The sequence below is a fragment of the Castanea sativa genome, chromosome 11 (assembly GCF_040712315.1).
Source record: "Castanea sativa cultivar Marrone di Chiusa Pesio chromosome 11, ASM4071231v1".
In the NCBI taxonomy this organism is placed as follows: Eukaryota; Viridiplantae; Streptophyta; class Magnoliopsida; order Fagales; family Fagaceae; genus Castanea; species Castanea sativa.
In genome coordinates this window covers 30156997-30178172 of record NC_134023.1, presented here as the reverse complement: position 1 = coordinate 30178172, position 21176 = coordinate 30156997, and the positions used below count along the sequence as shown (strand labels likewise).

The window sequence follows — 21176 nt, the reverse complement described above, 5'->3', positions numbered from 1 at the left end:
AACAACAATATAACAAATTATAGTTTATAAAAGAAAAATAAATTAATGAAACAACTGAACAACAATAATTAATAATTTTATTATTATTGTAGCATTAATAATAAGACTATTATGCAACGATTTCAAAATATGAAAACTCGTAGAAGGAAATTGTAAATTTTATGTATTTGCGTATTTTTTAATTGTTGCTGTTGTCAATATACAAAATTTTCTTTTTATTAGATTGTGTAATTTATACTCATTGAAGAACACCCTGAAAAAAATTCCTGGAGCCGCCACTGACAAGGCATGGAGGCAAGCGATGGCGTGGCAAGGAGCTGGTTAGCTGGGCAACACAATATGTTGAGGATTTTAAGACAGCCAATGTTTGTGATGAAGCAGAAGTTCATCAGTTTCTTTGGGTTCGTCCAGACGGTGTCGGTCACGCTCTGGCGACGCGATGGAAGCGAGAACTCACCCAAATGGTCACCGGTGTGGTGCCTGCCACAACGCCTCCGATGCCAAAGTTAGTATGAAAGAAGGTGGCAGTCAAAATATCAAAAATAGTTTAGTATATGTTGTGATTCTGTGTGTACCTCGTATTAGTATTGTGAGGGCTTTATATATCCTTTTGGACTATAGCCGTTGTGGTGTTAATGTCTCCCTTGATAACGTCTCTGGCGGAGTAATGGGTTTTAATGCGTTTCCACTAGCTCGTCCAGCTGGTCTTGTAACGGTCTGGGAAATTATTGGCAGCATTAAATGGCATTTAACGTTATCGCCAATGACGCAGATAATCCGTCAGGTTCGTCATGGCTAACCTCATCCGTATTCAACTTCGTCAGTCTCATCAGCTGCCATATTCTGGTTTCTCGGGATCTGAACGAAGGCCAACTTATCGAACTCACGGGCTAAATGTCTCGTCAGCTTAAGGTACTTCTGCATTCTCTCCTCTTTTGCCTCATACTCTTCCCTGATCTGCCCTATTGCCAATTTGGAGTCGCTCTGAATAAGCAGGTTCTTAATCCCAAGGGCTTTCCCGAGTCTTAGCCCTGTCAGTATCCATTCGTACTCGGCCTCGTTGTTGGTCGCTGGGAATTTTAATTGGACTCCATAACTGAGCTTTTCTCCATCGGGGGTATTTATGTTGACCCATACTCCCCTTCTTTTTTGGGCTGATGAGCCGTCAGTCTGAATCGTCCATTGTTCTACCTTATCTCTGCCGTCGTCATCTTCTGGAAGGGTGAACTCGGCAATAAAGTCTGCTAGGGCTTGCGCCTTGATGGCTATTTTGGGATGGTATTCGATGTCGAACTGGCTGAGCTCGATTGCCCACTGGACCATCCTCCCCACTGCCTCAGGTTTATTCATGGATTTTCTGATTGGTTGGTCCGTCATTACGAGGATACGGTGTGCTTCGAAGTATGGTCGTAGCTTCCGTGAAGCTACTACTAGGGCAAATGTGATCTTCTCTATCTTGGGATACCTGGCCTCTGCTCCCTGGAACGCTTGACTGACGTAGTAAACTGGAAGCTGCTTCTTATCTTCCTCTCGAATCAAGGCCGCACTGACGGCCGTGGCTAATGCCGCCAGGTATAAATAGAGGTTTTCCCCTGCCTTTGAGGGGCTCAAGAGGGGCGGATTGCCCAGGTAACGTTTGAGCTCTTGAAATGCCACCTCGCATTCGTTAGTCCAGGAAAAAGCTTGCTTCAATGTCTTGAAAAAGGGTAGGCATTTGTCGGTTGCTTTAGAGACGAATTTATTGAGTGCAGCGATCTTCCCTGTGAGCTCTTGGACTTCCTTGACGGTCTTTGGTGATGTCATGTTAAGTATTGCTTGTACCTTTTTCGAATTTGCTTCTATTCCTCTTTGGGACACCATGAATCCCAAGAACTTCCTTGAGGCTACCCCGAACATACACTTACTGGGGTTTAGCTTCATCTGATATTTTCGGAGGGTATCAAACGTCTCTCTCAGATCGTCCAGGTGTGTCACCTCCTTTTTGCTCTTAACGAGCATATCGTCCACATACACCTCCATGTTTCTACCAATTTGCTTGCTGTACATCTTGTTTACTAGTCTTTGGTATGTTGCTCCTGCGTTCTTTAGTCCGAAGGGCATCACCTTGTAGCAGTAGAGCCCTTGACTTGTGATAAAAGCAGTTTTTTCCTGATCTTTCTCAGCCATTTTTATCTGGTTGTATCCTGAAAAAGCATTCATGAACGTCAGTAACTTATGCCCGGCTGTAGAATCTACCAGCTGATCGATCCTAGGCAAGGGAAAACTGTCCTTCGGGCATGCCTTGTTCAGGTCCGTAAAGTCTATGCACATTCTCCACTTCCCATTCGCTTTTTTCACTAGCACGACGTTGGCCAGCCACTTGGGGTAATAAACCTCTCGGATGAAGTCTGCCTGCAACAACCTGTTAACTTCGTCGGTGATTGCTTGGTTTCGTTCGGGGGCAAAGACTCGTCGTCTCTGTTGGATGGGCTTTTTCCTGGGGTCTATGTTCAACTCGTGCTGGATTACTTGGCGTGGTATCCCGGGCATATCCTCGTGACTCCATGCAAATACGTCCAAGTTTTCCTTAAGGAATTGGACGAGTTTCTTCCTCATCTCGGGGCTTAAGGTTGTTCCTATCCTTGTCACCATTGCAGTTTCCCCCTCGACGAGTTCTACTATTTCCATAGCTTCCATTTTGTTTTCTTTTTCTTCCTCGATCGTCCACGTGTGGTTTTCCCCTGTAGCCAAGACTGCCTGGTAGCACTCTCGGGCCAAGACTTGGTATCCTTTTACCCCGCCGACTCCGTCTTCGGTTGGGAATTTTACCTTTAGGCAGTAAGTGGACGTAGCTGCTTTCCACCTGTTGAGCGTGGGTCTCCCAATGATCACATTATATGAGGAGGGGCAATCTACCACTAGGAAGTCCAACTGACGGGTCTGTTGCTTCGGGTAGGCTCCTATTGTGACTTTCAGAGTCACAATGCCCTTGGGGTATACCCTGTCTCCGCTAAAGCTGACGAGGGGGGAATCGAATTGGCACAATCTACCAGGATCTAGTTTCAACTGTTGGAAGGCCGGTAAGTACATGATGTCTGCGGAGCTGCCGTTGTCTATGAGGACCCTTTTAGTGTTAAACCCCTCAATTGTGAGTGCTATAACTAGGGGGTCATTATGCGGATGCCTTACTCCCCGGGCATCCTCTTCGTTGAAAAATATGTCCTGGTTTGTTCGTCTTTGCTTCAATAGGGGTTCCATATGGACGCTGTTTACTTGCCTTTGGCATGTTTTCTTGAGGGACTTGTATGATCCCCTCATGAATGGCCCCCCTGCGATTGTGCTTATCTCCCCGATCACGTCCTGTGGTGGTTGGGATGGACGAATCTCATTCTTGGATGAGGATTCGCGTTGGCTCTTGTTGCCGTCTTCGAACTTGCTGGATTCGCCCTTTTTCACATACTTCTGAAGTTTTCCTTTCTGTATCAACTCCTCTATCTGTCCTTTCAGGTCTCGGCAATCCTCCATGTAATGGCCGTGATCCTTGTGGAATCGGTAGTATTTATTTTTGTCACGCACGTTAGGTGATGACTGCAAGGGTCTCGGCCACTGAAGGTAGTGTTGATCCTGGATCTGTGTCAAAATTTTGTCAACAGGCATAATTAGAGGTGTAAATTTTACCGGTCGTGGAGCTTTATCATCCCTTCGCTTGTCTACGTCACCTCCTCGACGGCCTGGGCGCTCCCTCTTTTGTCCCCTATGTTCGTCTTCCTTCCTTCCTTCCTTCTTCGGCCTCTCCTCGTCTACAATGGCTGCCAATGCGTCCTCGGCATTCATGTACTTTTGGGCTTTCATTAGCATCTCGGCCATTGTCCGGGGTGGATTCTTTGCCAGCGAGACGACGAATTCTCTGGACTTAAGCCCCGCTTTGAATGTTGTCAGTTGGACCTTGTCGTCCGCGTCGTCCACCTCTAAGGTTTCTCGAGTGAAGCGTTTCACGTACGACCGCAAGGTCTCCCTCTCCCCTTGCTTAATAGTGAGCAGGTGATCCGCTGGTCTTTTGGGACGTTGCCCTCTAACAAAATGGCGCAGAAAGGCACTACTTAATTGCTCGAAGTTGTCAATGGACGAAGTGGGTAATCTCGTGAACCATTCTCTTCCAGCCCCCCTCAACGTAGTAGGGAAAGAACGACACATTATCTCATCAGGGGGCTGTTGAAGGCCTAGGGTCATCTTGAAGGTATTAAGGTGATCTTGGGGATCCTTGAGCCCATCAAAAGGCTCGAGTTGAGGCAATCGAAATTTTGCTAGTACCGGTCGTTCTAAAACCGCCATGGTAAAGGGAGAGTCCGTTGCCCTGACCATTCTATCTAGGCTTCGATCCGTCTTCTCTTTGATGGCATTTCTTAGTTCGTCCATCTCCTTTCTCATTTCTTGGAGGAGGTCGGAATGTTGTTCCTCTGGAGTAATGGTCCTTCGTCGGTCACTTCTCCCGTGGCTTTCCCCTTCGTCCTCTTGGACTGCCCTTGACCGGTTCTCCTCCTGCTGTAGCCTTTGTCTCATCTCCTGATTCTGTCTAGTGAGTTCTTCGACAGTGGCCGCGAGAGTTTGAACTTGCTGTGCCAAGGCCGCTGAATCCTGGTTGGATTCCATCTGGATATTGGAGCGGGTAGGAACCGCGTTTTTGTAGTATGAGAATTTCGTTCCCACAGACGGTGCCAAACTGATGAAGCAGAAGTTCGTCAGTTTCTTTGGGTTCGTCTAGACGGTGCCGGTCATGCTCTGGCGACGCGATGGAAGCGAGAACTCACTCAAATGGTCATCAGTGTGGTGCCTGCCACAACGCCTCCGATGCCAAAGTTAGTATGAAAGAAGGTGGCAGTCAAAATATCAAAAATAGTTCAGTATATGTTGTGATTCTGTGTGTACCTCGTATTAGTGTTGTGAGGGATTTATATATCCTTCTGGACTATAGCCGTTGTGGTGTTAATGTCTCCCTTGATAACGTCTCTAGCGGAGTAATGGGTTTTAATGCATTTCCACTGGCTCGTCCAGCTGGTCTTGTAACGGTCCAGGAAATTATTCGCAGCATTAAATGGCATTTAATGTTCTCGCCAATGACGCAGATAATCCGTCAGGTTCGTCATGGCTAACCTTGTCCGTGTTCAACTTCGTTAGTCCCATCAGCTTGCATGGAAAGCACAACACCTGTGGTTGAAGTCAAGGGCATGTGGATCCCACCTCCGGGTAATGTTTTCAAGGTAAATGTAGATGCAGCTATTTGTACAAGCCGAAAAACAATTGGAGTTAGAGTGATTATAAGAGATGATATGGGCCGGCTTGAGGCTGCAATGAGCAAGAAAATTCATGCACCATTGGGTGTCGTGGAGGCAGAGGCCTTAGCGCATGAAGTGGGCTTGATATTTACGAAAGATATAGGAATCCACAACTTAATCTTGGAAGGTGACTCGCGCTCATCATCCATAGGGCCTTATGTGAGATCTCAGACCCACCTTCCTCTGTGGCTACTATTATACAAGGTGTGCAAGAGCTGAGTAAAGAGTTTTGGGGGATAGAGTTTTCCCATGTGAGGAGAAAGGGAAATAATGCAGCCCATCTATTAGCCAAACACGCTTTAGGTGTTGTTAATTTTATGACTTGGATAGAAGATAATCCTTGCTTTTTAGAGCAAGCTTAGCTCAAGATGTAATAAGCTTTTCTAGTTCTTAATAAAAGTTCAGTATTTCATATAAAAATGTGTATATATATATATATATATATATTTTTTTTTTTTTCATTTAATACATTATTAACATCATAGAAAAATTCAAAAAAAAAAAAATCGCATAGAAAAAAAAAAGTCTCCTGATTCCATGCCAATTATAAGGGAAGAGGTTGGCTGCCTCGGTGTGTGAGGCAAATGGGCAAGAAGTCGCACCGAGTTCGAATAAAGGAGAGCAGCAAGTCGAACTCGGCGACTCGGCCTCGTTGGATTGCTGGCTCGTCATTATCTTCGTCCTCTTCTTCATCGTATCTCCTGCCATTTCCGTACTCGTGTACATTATAAAATACGCTACGATTTCGACTCCGCCTCGTTAAAGCCAACGTCGATTTCCAAGAAATCCTCACTGTGAGTACTACTGTACTGCCATCACACTCTCTGTACCCGCATTACTCCGTTTGGTTCCTCAGAAAATACGAGAAAGCAAACTTTTTTTTTTTAATATTAATTATCGATTTCGCCCGTAAACTCATTTTCTATGTCTACGCTATGTTTAATTTCTGATAGATTTTAGGATTTATTTATTTATTTAGGTTTTGAGCTCTTCATTTCCTGGATTTTTCTCGGCAACCAAACAGAGTCTGCTTCAATTTTGTTGTGAAAGAGAGAAATTTTAGATTCTTTTTCATAAAAAGTATGTATCTATTTTTAATGTTATATATGAAATTCAGGAGAATTCAAAGGTCTCGGAGAAAAACGTCACACCGTTATTATACACATTTTATACTGGCCTACATTACTCTATGGTATTACTTTTTGCTCCGTTTTGTCATTTCTAAAATTTGGGATGAAACTGATATGTGAAAAATTCATGTAATTGTGCCTTTGTTTTCATTTCCCTATGCCTTATCAAGTAATGTGTCATTCATAGTAGGAACTAGGAGCCAAGTGAATGTTCTAGAGTTTGATTTAGGACACTTCACTTTTTTGGATTGAGGGAAAAGAAAGAGAGATTATAGTTTTAGTTTTATATATAGTGCGCAGCTTTGTTTTTAATGCACCAGTAAGGAATGGTGAGTGGATTTGAGTTGGGGGATCGAAAAAGAGGTAGATGAGGACCAAAAATAACATTAGTAGAAGTAGTTAAAAAGAACATGTCAATTAAGGAAGTAATGGATACTATGATTTCGGATGGAATTGAATGGAGGAAAATAATACATGTGGCTGGCCTGACTAATCTTGTTGAGGATTGTTTTTTTTTTTTTTTTGGGGGGGGGGGGTTGAATGTTGTTGTTGTTTGTCATATAGCACACATGTTAGGATTACTATCGCTGCCATATGTACTCACTATCACTACCATACGTACTCTAATAGTTGCTGCAATAGGATTCTGTTGGAGTTAGTTGCATTGTATCTTGTCAGTTGGTATAGGAAGTTTGTTAGTGACGGCTGTGTGTGTGTTGTTAGTTGCAGAGGGCAGAGCTTAGGGAATAGTATAAGGGGAGCAACAACTTGTACATGAGGAATCGATCAAACAGTTAATGAACAATACGCTTCTCTCTGTTGTCTCTATCCCTCTCTCCAATTCTTGTTCTTAGGAGGCCTAGCTGACCTCGAATCCAGCTACCTTTAAATTCCTTTTCTGTTCCTTACAACATGGCTTAATAGTTTTATATATCTTTAAAATTTTTGATCCATTTGATATTGAAACCTAGTGTTGTGGAGCTGTGCAGGAACTCTAAGGGCTATAAAATAGCAAAAAGGTTTAATTCCAAGTTTACACATTTATCACCTGTCTAGTATGATTTGAAGAGATAAGCTCCCAAATTTTAAATTTTGGCCAAGTGATGAAAGGGGGTGGTTATACTCCACTATCATCCTCTATTTGACAATCTTGTTAGAGCCACTCTGTTGGTCATGATCATGGTTGTCAAAATTGCGATCTGGATCGTAGGATTGCACGGTTTTATGATCTCATATCACCAAAATGTTTAGGATTGCACTAGGATCGTAAAAATGGTAGGATCGTACGTAGGATCGTGTAGAATCATTGGATCGTATGAGATTCTACCGATCCTACCAAAAACATAAATTTTTGGTTTTTTTATGGAATAAATTTTTTGTTTTTATGAAACTTTTAAGGGTTTTTATTTTTTCATGTTGTGATGGTATCACTTTTTATTTTTTATTTTATAAAATTTTGTTAACCTAAGCAAATGTTTTCTAGTTTCTAGTTTACTTGTAATCAAAATGAAGGAATGCTTCAATATTTCTAAATGAAGAATTTGATGTTGGCTTTGCTGCCTTTTAAGCTATAATGTTGTTAAATTTGTTTGATCATTATACTAATTTATGTTCTAATATTACTAAAATATTTTTTTATATATAATTTTATCGGTTACGTTTGTATTTGTATATTGATTGATTGATTTTTTTGAGCATACTTTTTAATTGTTGCTGGGTGGTATAACTTGAATAGCTGAGTGTGAAATTATTTCTTGATGTCTTTTGTAGTTCTAGTATACAAATATATGATGTCTACATGGATGATGAAATAGATGATGATGATTAGGAATTTAGGTCGGTGGTTATAAGAATGTTAGAATGAGAATAATTAAATGTTCACTTCACCTTAATAATCATCTTACTTTTGGATTTCATATTGTAGTTAGCTAGTTTCCATTTGCTAACTTATTTTGGATTTCAAATTTGGAACTTAGAACTTGGAAAATATTTTCCATATGTTTTGATAAATATTTTGGTATTTGGTTGCTAATTAAAAATTTATTGAACTTTTTAGATACATTGGGTCAAAACTTAAATATATTTGTTTCGTTAATATAGTCTTAGCGATGCATGACATGCAAATTACATCATATGATGCAAATCTAAGTTTTTTTATAGATGAATTTATAATTTACATGATTATTCAATATACAAAGCCATATCAATGTGTTTTTTGCTTTAAATCTGAAAATATGTAGGATCTTACGATTCACGATCCAATCCTACGATCTATGATCTTACCTACCTTCAACAACCCTACGTAAGATCTCAATTTTGAGAACCTTGGCCATGATAGAATTGTTGGTTAAATAAAATTAAAAATGAACCAACTTGTATGTGTGATTATTTTTTGTTTTCTGGGCGGGGGCTGGTTGGTTGGGTTTGATTGTCCCTGGATCATTATTGCAGGTAAAACTTATCCAAAATGGGGAAAAAGAATCACAAATGTAGGTGGAGCAGTATTGATGCAGCACACAGTAGATAAAAGGAAATAAAGAGTAACAAAAGGAACAATAGAACAAATCTTAGGCTTCACCACCTAGAACCTGCCTGGAAACCCTAGGCATAACCACCTAAGGGTGTTTGGCATCACCACCAAACAAAGAAAACAAGGGAGGAGACATTTCTCAACTCATAATAATATTATTCTTATTCAAATTCCATTGTCTTTCACCATTATAGGAGTACTAGTTAAATAGGGTTTAGGGTATTACACCAATATGGAAAACATCTAAGAATCCCTTAAAACCCTCAACTCTAATGACCAAATTCAAAATTCAAATTCAAAAACAATATTAATTGCAAATTAAAACATAAAATCTTGGCTCCTTTGCATCAAGTATCCTCTAAATCCTTGCGGATGTTTAAGATGTCCATGCTTTATTAAACTTATGAACTTCACATTGTTGTATGAGTTTCTTTTCATTCTTTTTGTTGCCAGCCAAGGGACGGGCTTAATACTTGAGGGGAGACATAGTGCTGATGTAGGATGGATCTCAGAGTTTAGAAGGTCAGGAGATGCTTGGGTATGGCAAAGAAATTCTTTTTTATTTTATTTTATTTTTAGTTTAGGCCTTTTCTTCCTTCAGGAAATTGACAACTAAATAGGTTTGATAATTTGATGACAACATATTGCACATGTCTTGACAATGAGCTCTATATCAAATGGCATCTCCCCCAATGTGAATGGGGTGAAGGGTCAGGTTTTGGGTTAGCATCCATTGGACTTATAGCTTACCAATCCAAGAAAGAAGTCTGCATGTGCCTTTTGTCCAATTTATTTGCTATATAATTCGGTTGAGAGGTTATTCAATTATTGAAGTTTCAATAATTACAAATGATGAATGAATTTGGTGAAGCATGTTATAAAATGAGAGAGGGTCCTTTACATATAGGGAGAGACTTTATTGAGAGATTGTTAACCATGCAAAAACGGAGTTGTTGATCAGTTTTAAAATAACATAGTCCATCATACTTATATAAAAAAATGATAGAATTTTCCTCCAAATTGTTTCAGAGGTAAATTCCACCAAACTATTACTTGATGATTTAAATGACCATACACATGTACCATGATCACATAAGTCATTAACTTATCTATATGAGGCTATCAAATAAATCACATGAATAAAATAACACTTGGTTTAATTTGCCACGTAATGGGTTGGTGAAGATTGCTCCAGATTGATTTGGAGGAATGTTTTTTTTTGAAAAAATTGACCCACACGCACTTATTAAGAAAAAAAAAATGAGCCACACTTGCTGATAATCTTCTGAAAACCTAGATTAATTGTCTAATCATTATTAATGATATATCCTTTGTATATAGGTTTTACCCAGAGTTGTTCTGGAAGCATTTCCTACAGAATTGCTTACGAGGAGTAAGCAAAGGGATAAAGCTATTAAACTTATTGTAACAGAGTGCAAGTAAGGCTCTATTTCATATATTTCTGGATACTTTTAAGCATATTAGCCCATGTTCTAATGAAAAGTGATTCATTTTCTGCATGTCAGAAAGGAATACTTTGGTTCGTTTTGATTCATCTTAAGTTTGATTCACTCATTTTTTTTAGTGTTACCTCTGGCTTCCCTTTTTTTAAAAAAAAAAATCAGTGTTAGTTCTCATTTTCAGCTTAATGCTTATCCGATGTGATAACAGGGTACTTGGGTCCTTGAGGACGAGAAGAATTCTGTGCTATTGCAAACATACACCTTAAAACTAGCATGGCATAGAGTTGGGTTCGAAAGTATTCAATTGAACCCAATTCCAATCTGTGCATGTGTTTTGCGTTGTTCCTTTTTTGGCATGATTTAATCAATGCATGCATTTAACAATATGAATCATAAGTCTATAAATACTTCAACAACAACAATAAAGACTTAGTCCCCTAAATTTTAGGTTTGGCTATGGATCTTTACAACTAATTGGGATCAGCCATATGCATTCTTCTCTACCTTTCTATCTTATCTAAAATCATACTCTCTGTCACCTCCTAATTTACACATTTTTTCACTACTTTCTCATCAGTGTATTAATCGTTTTCCTTTACACATGACCAAACCATTTCAAGTGGCTCTCCCTTATCTTTCCATCGGTATGAGCCATTTATATCTTTAAATGCATTTCTCAATTTCATATCCCATATTTCCTTGTATTTCTAATTTTCCATCTCAACATTCTCATTTCAGCTAAATTCATCCTAAGTGACAACAATTAAAAAAGGGTGAGGGCACTGCAAACGGGGTGGTTGAATTGGGGTTAATATCTATTGAAGCCTTATCTGAAAGTAAGCATACAAAAAATTATATATGGGTATTTAGCATCAGCCACGGCTGAACTTAGTAAAACAAAAGCTAGACAATTAACTCTGTATGGGTTTCATGTAGATGGAGAGATCATTTTTGAAGCTGAAAATTATGGTCATTTTGGAGAGTTTCTTCCTCATGCTTACTTTCATGTCTATAAACAGAATAGAATGGTTGCATGTTTGGTGGTTAAAGAGCATTCTTTTAGTGACTTTAAGAACTCTTTTCTGCTCAAATTGTATGCTTGGATGACAGAGTCATATCCCTCTATAGTTGATCGCTTTCTGGACTTCAACGATACTATATGTGTTAATTTGGAATCTTTTTCTTTATTTTTATTTGCCTTTGCTTCTGTTTTGTTATTGTTTCTCTTTTCTTGTTAATTTACCTTCAGTGTTTTGGGTGACATCCTTTTAATGAATTGTTTATGCGAAGAAAGGGAGATCCATTGTGCAGTTTCAATGATTCAGGAGGCCCATGGCAGTCAACTGAAATTTGAAATGAATATTTTTAGCCTACATTCAAATCCCCATGCACAAGTGCATGTGTGCACACACACAGCTTTTATAGGGTTAATTTATATTTGTTTAGAATGTGATTAACTTGTTCATACCTAGGGCAGGGTGTTTATTGTTCAATGATTTCTGTAGTTTGTGCCTGTGATTAGGTCAAGGTTATTTATTTATTTATTTTTAAATAAAAAAACCTTTGTTAATTTTTTTTTTTTTGGATTTTCTTATATTTAAGGATATGGGATATGATGGTATTGTGCTAGAATCTTGGTCAAGGTGGGCAGCTTATGGTATCTTGCATGATCCAGACATGCGTAATTCGGCATATTTCAAACTTTATGCTCCTTGTGTAATACTTTTTTTTAAGGTAACATACTTGTATGCTTCTTTGGTTTCAATTTCTAAAATTTTTGGTACTATCTTCAAAATAGTTTGTGGATTCCTCAATTGTTTCAATTATTAATTAATTAATTATTGAAATAATTATTAAAGTTGTTTTTAATCTCCATTTTCAGTAGACAATTGAAAGAAATAAACAATAAAATATTACTCTAAAAAAATTTCTCTCGTGTTGCATTGCCTGTTGATTCCTCTCATCTCCCCCCCTTTCCCCACCCCCAGTCCATGCAGGAAGAGAAAATGGTTTTTTGGGAGAGGTTCTCCTTTTGTCTTGGATCCAGCATTCAAACCTTTCACCATTTCAAGCATATCAGATTTAAAGTTTTTTGTTTTGTTTTTTGTTGAAGTATTGGGATTTCTCTGTAACTTAAAGATACGAATACACCTGCTTCACAGATAGATTTAAAGTCTATTTGTTGTATGGATCTTTGAGCATGTATCTGTTCTCAAATTACCTCTCTCAATTTGTGGTGAATCAGTAGTGTTGTTTGCTGGACATGAAATCAATTTTTTTTTTTTTACTGAGGGATCCTTCTTATTTTACAAGCTTAGGCACTACAGTTCGTAAAACAGCTTGGACATGCACTACATTCTGTGAGCTCAGCAAGGAATGATAGACAACAGTTGCAGTTGGTCTTTGTTATAGGTCCACCGCATTCAGACAAGCTCCAAAAGCATGATTTTGGCCCAGAAGATCTTCAGAGCTTGAGCAATGCTGTAGATGGATTCTCACTAATGACCTATGCCTTTTAAAGTCCTCAAAATCCAGGTCCTAATGCACCTCTGAAGTGGATTCATTCCACACAACAGCTAATCCTTCGTCCCACTGGCAATAGCACTCAGGGCCCTGCCCACAAGATATTTCTTGGCATCAATTTCTATGGAAATGATTTTGTCCTAGCAGGAGGTATTTCTTTTGTTCTTGCTTCTTTTCCATTTTTTTTACCTGATGGTTTTAGAGGAGCTACATATTTTCTGTTACACTTGTTTCTTTATTACTTTTTAGTTTTTCGTAAATCAAAATAATTTTATTCATGAGAGAAAATAGTTTAAATCACTCTTAAAGAATTACAATATAAATTTTTTTTGAGGAAATTACAATATAAAAATTGAACGATCTTTTGAAAAAAGAAAAAGGGGGATTCTGTCCAAGGTAGTCATCTAGTCATACAAAGACCTTAGCAAAAAAAAGAAGAAGGGCTAATTATAACTCATCCATTTGTGGTTTGGGTGAAATTTAAGTTGCTTACCCGTGGTATAAAGTTTGACATTTTACCACCTGAGGTTAACTCAGTTAGGGTTCTGTTACTCACTTCTGTTAAAAATAAGGTTAAATGTGTATTTTTGCTCTCTTTTATGTCTCTATCCTCTTAAAAACTTAAAAAAAAAAAACATAAAAGTGCACATCCGTTTAGGAGCTCTCATCTACCAAATGCACATTCGTCCTGCTATCTAGTTCCTACGCTACGCCCCCTCTCCCTTTACAAATGGTTATTTATTTTTTGCTGGAAGGTTATAATTATAAAGGCAAAAATACAAAACTGGCCCTCTAACTTTCACATTTTTTCATTTCAGTCCTCTAACTTTCAGTTTTGTCAATTCAGTCCACTAAGTTTCAATTTTTGTCAATGTAGGGCTCCGTTACATTTTTGTTAGTGCTGCCGGTAGAACCGTTATTTTTTTTTTAATTCAGAATTTAAAAAAAAACCTAGAAAAAAAAAAAAAAACAGAAAAATATCATGTTCTCTCTTTGCCTTTTTTTTTTTTTCTCTTCACTCTTCACCCTGTTGCTCTCTCCCCAGACCGAAGATGGTCATCTCGCCTCTCTCTTCCATCTCGGCTGTCTCACTCAGTGGCAAAGCTTAAAGGCAATGGCAAAGCTTGAAGATGATGGCGGCGATGGCAGAGATTGAAGGCGACGGCGGTGATGTCAGATTTTGAAGGCGACGATGTTGATGGCAGATCTTGAAGGCGATGGTGGCGATGGCAGATCTTGAAGGTGACAGTGGCGATGGCGATGGCAGAGTTTGAAGGTGACGTTTTGCTCGCCTGGGTTTGTTGCCGTGGGTCGTGGCTTTTCCTTGCGTGCCGTGGGTTGTGGCTTTTGATCGCCAGAGTTTGCCGCAATGGGTTGAATCGGTGTTTGAGGCTTGGGTTTGAATGGGTTGTGGGTTTGAATAGGTTGTGGTTCTTGGGTTGGTTTCAAAGTTTCAGTGGTGTGTGGTGTTGTTCGGTGGTGGGTATGAATTTCGATGGTTGTGGGTTGTGGTTGGTGGTTGTAGGTGATGGGTATTTGACTGTGATTTGTTCTGTGGGTTGGGATTTGGCTGAGTTTGATTCAGTCCAGGCAGAGCAAAACTTGACTGAATCAAAAACAAAAACAGAAAAATGCCATGTTTCTGCACATGGTATACAGTGGAGGCTAGACACATTCCCAGACGGTAGCAAAAAGTAAATGCACGAACTCACTTGGCTACAATCTCTGATGCTGAACCCATGTTTGCTTTCCTTTGTTTTGCCTTAATTGCACTCTTTGCTTTCCTTCGTTCCCCTAAATGTTTTTTTTTTTTTCCAAATTTTTCTTATTTCTTTTTAATTCCGAATAAAAAAAATAAAAATAAAAAGCAAAACAATTCTAACGGCAGCTATTAACAGAAATGTAACGGAGCCCTACATTGACAAAAATTGAAAGTTAGAAGACTAAATTGACAAAACTGAAAGTTTGAGGACTGAAATGAAAAAAGGTGAAAGTTAGAGGGTCAGTTTTGCATTTTTGTCAATTATAAATTATATTATATTCCTTTTCTTCTGTATCAAGGAGATCTCTAATTCTATGGAATTCATTGCTGCTGGAACTGGTTGCAGCAAAACTACATTCACTCAAGAAAGAAAAGAAAAACAAAAGAATTTAAAGAAATAAATTAATCATATCATATGCAAAGTAAAATCGAATCTCTTTACTCACCTGTGTTGTAATTGAGATTAGAAACATCGCATTTGAAGTCAGCAATAAGAAGTAGGTCAGCATTATAGTGGTGTTGACTTGATTGTTAATAAGTAGGTTGGTTGATTGGTATTTAGTATTTAGTATTGTCCTGTCTCCAGCTAAAGTAAAACTATGCTGGCTCTAGCAGAATAAAAATTAATCAATTTAAGTCAGATTTCCAAAATCATCTTTCCCATCCAATTTCAATGAGATTTATTGTAGGATAAAAGCTATTACACACATGTTCATCAGGATTATATTAGAACATTTGTTTTATTTATAATTTTTACAAAACTCTCACTTTTTGATCTTGTTTTCTTTTATTTTATGTTTTGAGAGGAGAGAGACAAAAACAGAGCAAAAATACATATTTAGCCCCATTTTTAATAAAGGCGGGTAATGGAACTCTAACTGAGATAATCTCAGGTAGGTAAAGTGCCAAATTTTAAACCACGGGTAGGCAACTTAAATTTCAACCAAACCACGGGTGGGTAAGTTGTACTTAGCCCAAAAAAGAAAAGAAAAAGGATGGCATGATGAGGACATTCAACACTCAAAGTTCAACTTTTATTCTCTCCATATTGTCCAATCTATTTTGATTGGTAAATTGCACACTTTGTGGGTCTTGAACTCATGACCTTGCTTATGCAGGTGGAGGAAGTGCTATTTGAGTTAGAGCTCATTGGCCAAATTGTTTACAATACACATAAAAGAATAACCTTCGAGATGTTTACTCCAATGGAGAGGAAATCTTCCAGGCGCCCAACAATTTTTTAGTCACATGTTGTGCATTAGATCACTTTTCTGTCCAAATTTTTGAGACCCAAGTTGTGCACATGACCACTCTCAGTCCTCTTAATTAACAAAAATGAAATGGAAGGAGCAATTTCATTAAGGAGTAAAAGTTTTAATTGAAGCTCCATGGGGTCAGTTTGCAACAACCCAAAGTTGAAGGGGTGTGTTTGCATTCCTCACCCCCCGGCCGCCCAACACACACACACACCCCTTTGTAGATAAAATTCTTTATTAGTTTCTCATCTTACAAAATAAGAGTGTCCTCCATATCTTGACATGTTATAGGAACTGCAGGGTTGGGTGGTGGAGCTGTTACTGGCAGGGATTACCTCTCATTGTTGGAGAAGCACAGGCCTTTGTTGCGGTGGGAAAAGAGCAGTGGGGAGCATTTGTTCTTTTATTCCGACGATGACAATATCAAGCATGCAGTTTACTATCCATCATTATTGTCGAGTTCTATGCGGCTCGAGGAAGCTCGTTCATGGGGATGTGGCATATCAATATGGGAAATTGGACAAGGTCTGGATTACTTTTTTGATCTTCTGTAAATAGTGCACTTTTGTTCTTTATAATGTAGATACTTCTGGTCATTTGCTTTCTTCTTGCAAAAACGTCATTTGTGTCTACAATCTACATTTACAAATTTCAACTGTAAGAGATTTTTGTCACTACACAATTAATTCAAAGAGTTCAGATAAAATCTATTGTAGGTTAATAGTTGATCTTATTGCAGCTACCATCCGCTTGAACAACACATTTCTATGAATAACATGGTTGCTTGTGATTTATAGCTAATTTCTTTGTTATATGCTTTAAACCTGGTGATCCACTCCAATTGATGTTAAATGACTCTGATTCATTTATACAATTGAATGGCTTTGTCTATCTGTCCGTGCAATCATTATGGAAAAATGTTGGACTTAAGGGTACTTTACAGCTCCGCAAATGAGCTTAAGCTCAGTTGGCACCTCCTTCTTTTATAAGTGTTAGGTGAAGGTAAGGTTGTGGGTTCAAGATGCATCGAGAATGCGTGTGTAACTTACCAATCTATATCTATATATATCTAAAAGCTGAAGCATAGCATTTATTGTTGTTGAGCTTTTGTTGTGTCACCTCATCGCCATGTCATTGGCCACATAATTATTATTTTTCTTATTTATTTTTTATTTCTATTATTTTTACAAAAAAAAAACGATTATTGACTTTACATATTCATCATCTTGTACCTATTAGTTTGACTGCTTAAACAAACCGTTTCGATTTGTGTTCAGTTGCCTATATTTAATTAGATACACAATGTTATGTTATTTTTGCTATGTTGGTGTGAATTGAAGCTCAAACCTTTTTAGTTTTCCCTATTTAAAAAAAAAAACTGACATATTCATAAGGGCCTCTCACTATTATTGAGATCATCAATAAGGGACAGCGAGAGTCAGACTATCAGAGAGGGAGAGAAAATTTTGAGGGACTTTACCATTGTTAGACCAATCTTTCTCTAGAAAATTACAGGTAAATTTTTTTTATTTTGTTTTATAAACTTGCAGGTTAAATATGATTTAGGCTTTGATATTTTCAGTTGACTTGATTTTGATTTAGAGTTACGTTTGGGTATATATATCTTTTTGAATGATTAGCAGAGGTAGTGGGTTTTGATCTCACTTCAGCATGTGCTAATTTGATTGGGTGCATTGCTCTCTCTTTTGTATTTCAATAATTCAATCAAAATTGCATCTCCTAACTGTATCCTTTTGCGAGAATATAACTTGGTGTTTATAACTCATAAATCACCAGTGTTTCTTTCTCTCTATCTTTCTTTCTTTTCTTTTTTATATTAAGGTAGTTTTTCATATGTGGTTGAGATTTTCTTTCTTTAAGTTTGGATGAAGAGGGGGAAGGAGGGGAGTAGTTTTGGCTTAATCTTCTTCTATTCAGTTTAGAATTGGTTTTCTTTTGAGTATTTGGCTTATTTAATTTGACAACTGTTTTTGTGGGATTGTATAATCTGGTGTATTCTTTCTCCATCGCCCAAATTCTGTGTAAGAAATCAAAAAAGCAAAGCAAATTCTGTGGAAATATATCTTTGATTTTGTATATGGAAGATGTAGCGCATCTATTTTTGGGTTGAAAATTTTCTACTTATTGTTGGGTATTGTTCATGGCAGATGAAGTGTGTCTGTTTTTGGTAAAAAATCAAAGCTGGAAGAGGAAAGCATGGTGGAGAAAGGAAATCAGATTGCTTTTAAAAGATGGAACAAATATGGAGGTGATAAATATGTTCACAACCTGTGTAATTTTGACCATGTTAATTTCCTCTCAAATATTTTTTTTCTTTTATGATTTGATAGATAATGGTAACTCAACAAAGAAGTGATCTACTAAGAACATCTCTGTCCTCTGCAAACTTGATCAGTCTAGAGTAAGTGTTGATTGGTGTATTGCTTGTTACAATTTTTTTAATTAGAAAGGGACTACTCTTTATTATTTGAAATTTCCTTTGTGGTTTTATATTTCAGAAAGTGATCTACCTACAAGTTCCCACTCCATCCTTTACTTAATTGATCTTATATTTTCCCCTGTATTGATTGGTTCCCGTGATTGATTTAATATTATTATAGAGTGAATTGGGGAATTGAACCTTTACTTAGCATTTATCAGATTTCAGTGAGACAAAATCTTATTGGAATTCACTCTAGGTCTCAGATGAAATTTATTTCATATTTCATATTTCATAACAATGATTTTGTTAGATTTTTATTCAATGGAACAACCAACTGTCTTCATAGATAATTTATAATATGATGAATGGCCCTTGGTGTATCAGTGGGACCAATTTGATCATAACAAAATAATATAACCCATCATAAATATTTGATGAACGGTCCTTGGTGTAACTTATAATAAATTTTCTTGAATGGAACTCCAAAAGTTGCTTAAAAATTTAGATGTTATTTAAAGTAGAACTAAAAGTTCATATGCTTGATGCAAACTGTCCTGCACTGTCATCGATTGCTTCATTTTTTTTTTCATTCTCATAACATTGTTCCCAATATTAAAACCACGCAAATAGATTATTTTTAAAAGTCCAATTTCGTTCATTATTTGTGATGTTTGTAGGTATTAGGTGAAGCATGTTAAGTTTTCAGTGATCCACTGCATCTTTTCAAAAAAAAAAAAAAAATGTGATCCACTGCAAAGAGATGCGTGTTATCAAGATGGAAAAATTTGCCTATCTAGTGTGTTTTTATGCCTGCACTTATGGAAACATTGTAAGTTATCATATACTCATATTCCTGCTCCTTTGTGTTTCATATTACTACTGTAATAAAGAACAATAAGGATTCTAATAGAAGAACAATATTTGAATTTCAATCCCATTTCCTCTACTTGAGTTTCATGGAATGACTCTTTTTTTTCACAAATTTTGGCTTCCTTTCTACAACATTTATTGTATTGTTAAACCAAACAAACCTCCTCATTTTAAAATTCCAGGTTTTTTTTTCTTAGAAATTTCTATAAGGGCTTGCATTTCTAAGTATTGTGATTTTTATGTTTTATTTTCATCTACTAGTTGAAGGTTTGCAGTTTTTTTGCAAGGGTTTGCAAAGACGTGGCAACACGGGTGGTTCGGGTCGGGTTGCGGGTCAAAATGGGTCATTTTTAAATGGGTTGCTGTTCAATCGGGTCACGGGTCGAGTCGGGTCGTGAGTTGGGTCGAGTTGGCTCGTGTTTTTCAAACAAGTTTTTTTTTTTTGTTTTTGAAATAAATGCAATCTGTCAATTGTTTATGAGTTCCTTAACTGTGATTAGATTCTCACTGGTGATACTGTTACCACTTATCAATTACCACTAAACACTTGATACCCAAATTTGGTGCAACTCTTGTTCCAATTTTCTAGAAGCTAATCTTGGTATACTCTTTAATCTGTTTAAAGTAGGAAGAGAAAATGAAGGTGGCAAATAAAAAATGACAAACTATAATGAAGTACATAACATATTAAGTAAAAAAGAATAAGTAAATATCGGGTTATGGGTCAATTGGGTTGCGAGTCAATCGGGTCGGGTTAGAAAATTCTGACTCGTTTTGCCATGTCTAGGCATGTGTACGTTTTAGGATAGTTATGATGGACAAGGTTTAAAATTATAGTTGTCATTGATCTAAACATCGATTTGATGAGCAGAGGAAGTTTAACATTTTAGAAGTTCCACCCATGGTCTGTTTGTTCTTTTGCTTGGTCAAAGCCATCTATGGTTACTCATAAATTACGATGGAAAAGGATAAGGATTAGTTTAATTTTGTGGCTTCTACTTCTCTTCTACATTCCAATGAATTTTAGTCACATAAATCGATTGATTGACCCAAGAAAGTTTCTTTTCTTAAGTTTCTCAATTGGTTGAGTTTTTTCAATTATAATTTGAATACAAACAATAATTAAAACATCTCCATTTTAGGAACCATGGAATTGGAAGTAAAATGAAAGAATATAAAATTTAAATCTTTCTTCTCATTTGTTTCAGATGGGCGGTAAAGGAAGGAAAGTGCATACCAATTGCAAGTCTTCATTGACAGGAGAAAATATATATTGATTCCTTTAAAATGAATTATTGTTTAGATAAGAATCTTATTACCTTGCAGGTAATATTTTAAAGTGTAGATTAGGAGCAGTACATTGAAGAGTTCTGTTCTGCCATCGTGTATAAAGAAAAACCATACCATTGTTGATGACAACAGTTAGTGAAAATAACATAATATTTTTCAAAAAGGTCAACACAACATGTAATGGTGTAACCCATCATGTCTTGGATCAGTGAGAATCTTCTTTCCTTGGGAATTTCTAAATATTTCTGTGAAAGCTATTTTGGTGGTGGTTTTTTCTCTATTTATTGCTGCTTGAATAACAGCTTCTGATGTATCTCTATTTACTTCTGCTTTCAATAATAGCTTCTGTAATTTGTGAGGGAGGGGGTGTTTATAACTTATGTGGATGAATATAGCAATAAAGTTATCTCCAAAAATAGTTAAATCGTTAAATTATTATCCCTAGCATTTATAATGAGTTTCTTCCTATATATTTAGGAGACAAATTGTATTCTCTTGATATTTTTTTTGAGAGATGTTATGTTCACAATATTTTTACAACAAATTACAGGTGGTTAGTTGTTATTGGTTTAAATTTAAACTTAACATTAAAATTAC

General features: G+C 37.2%; 1 pseudogene; it reads left to right on the top strand.

Moving 5' to 3' along the window:
* Window positions 1–5832: 5832 nt before the first annotated feature.
* LOC142615540 (uncharacterized) lies at window positions 5833–20995 on the top strand (annotated as a pseudogene).
* Window positions 20996–21176: the final 181 nt, after the last annotated feature.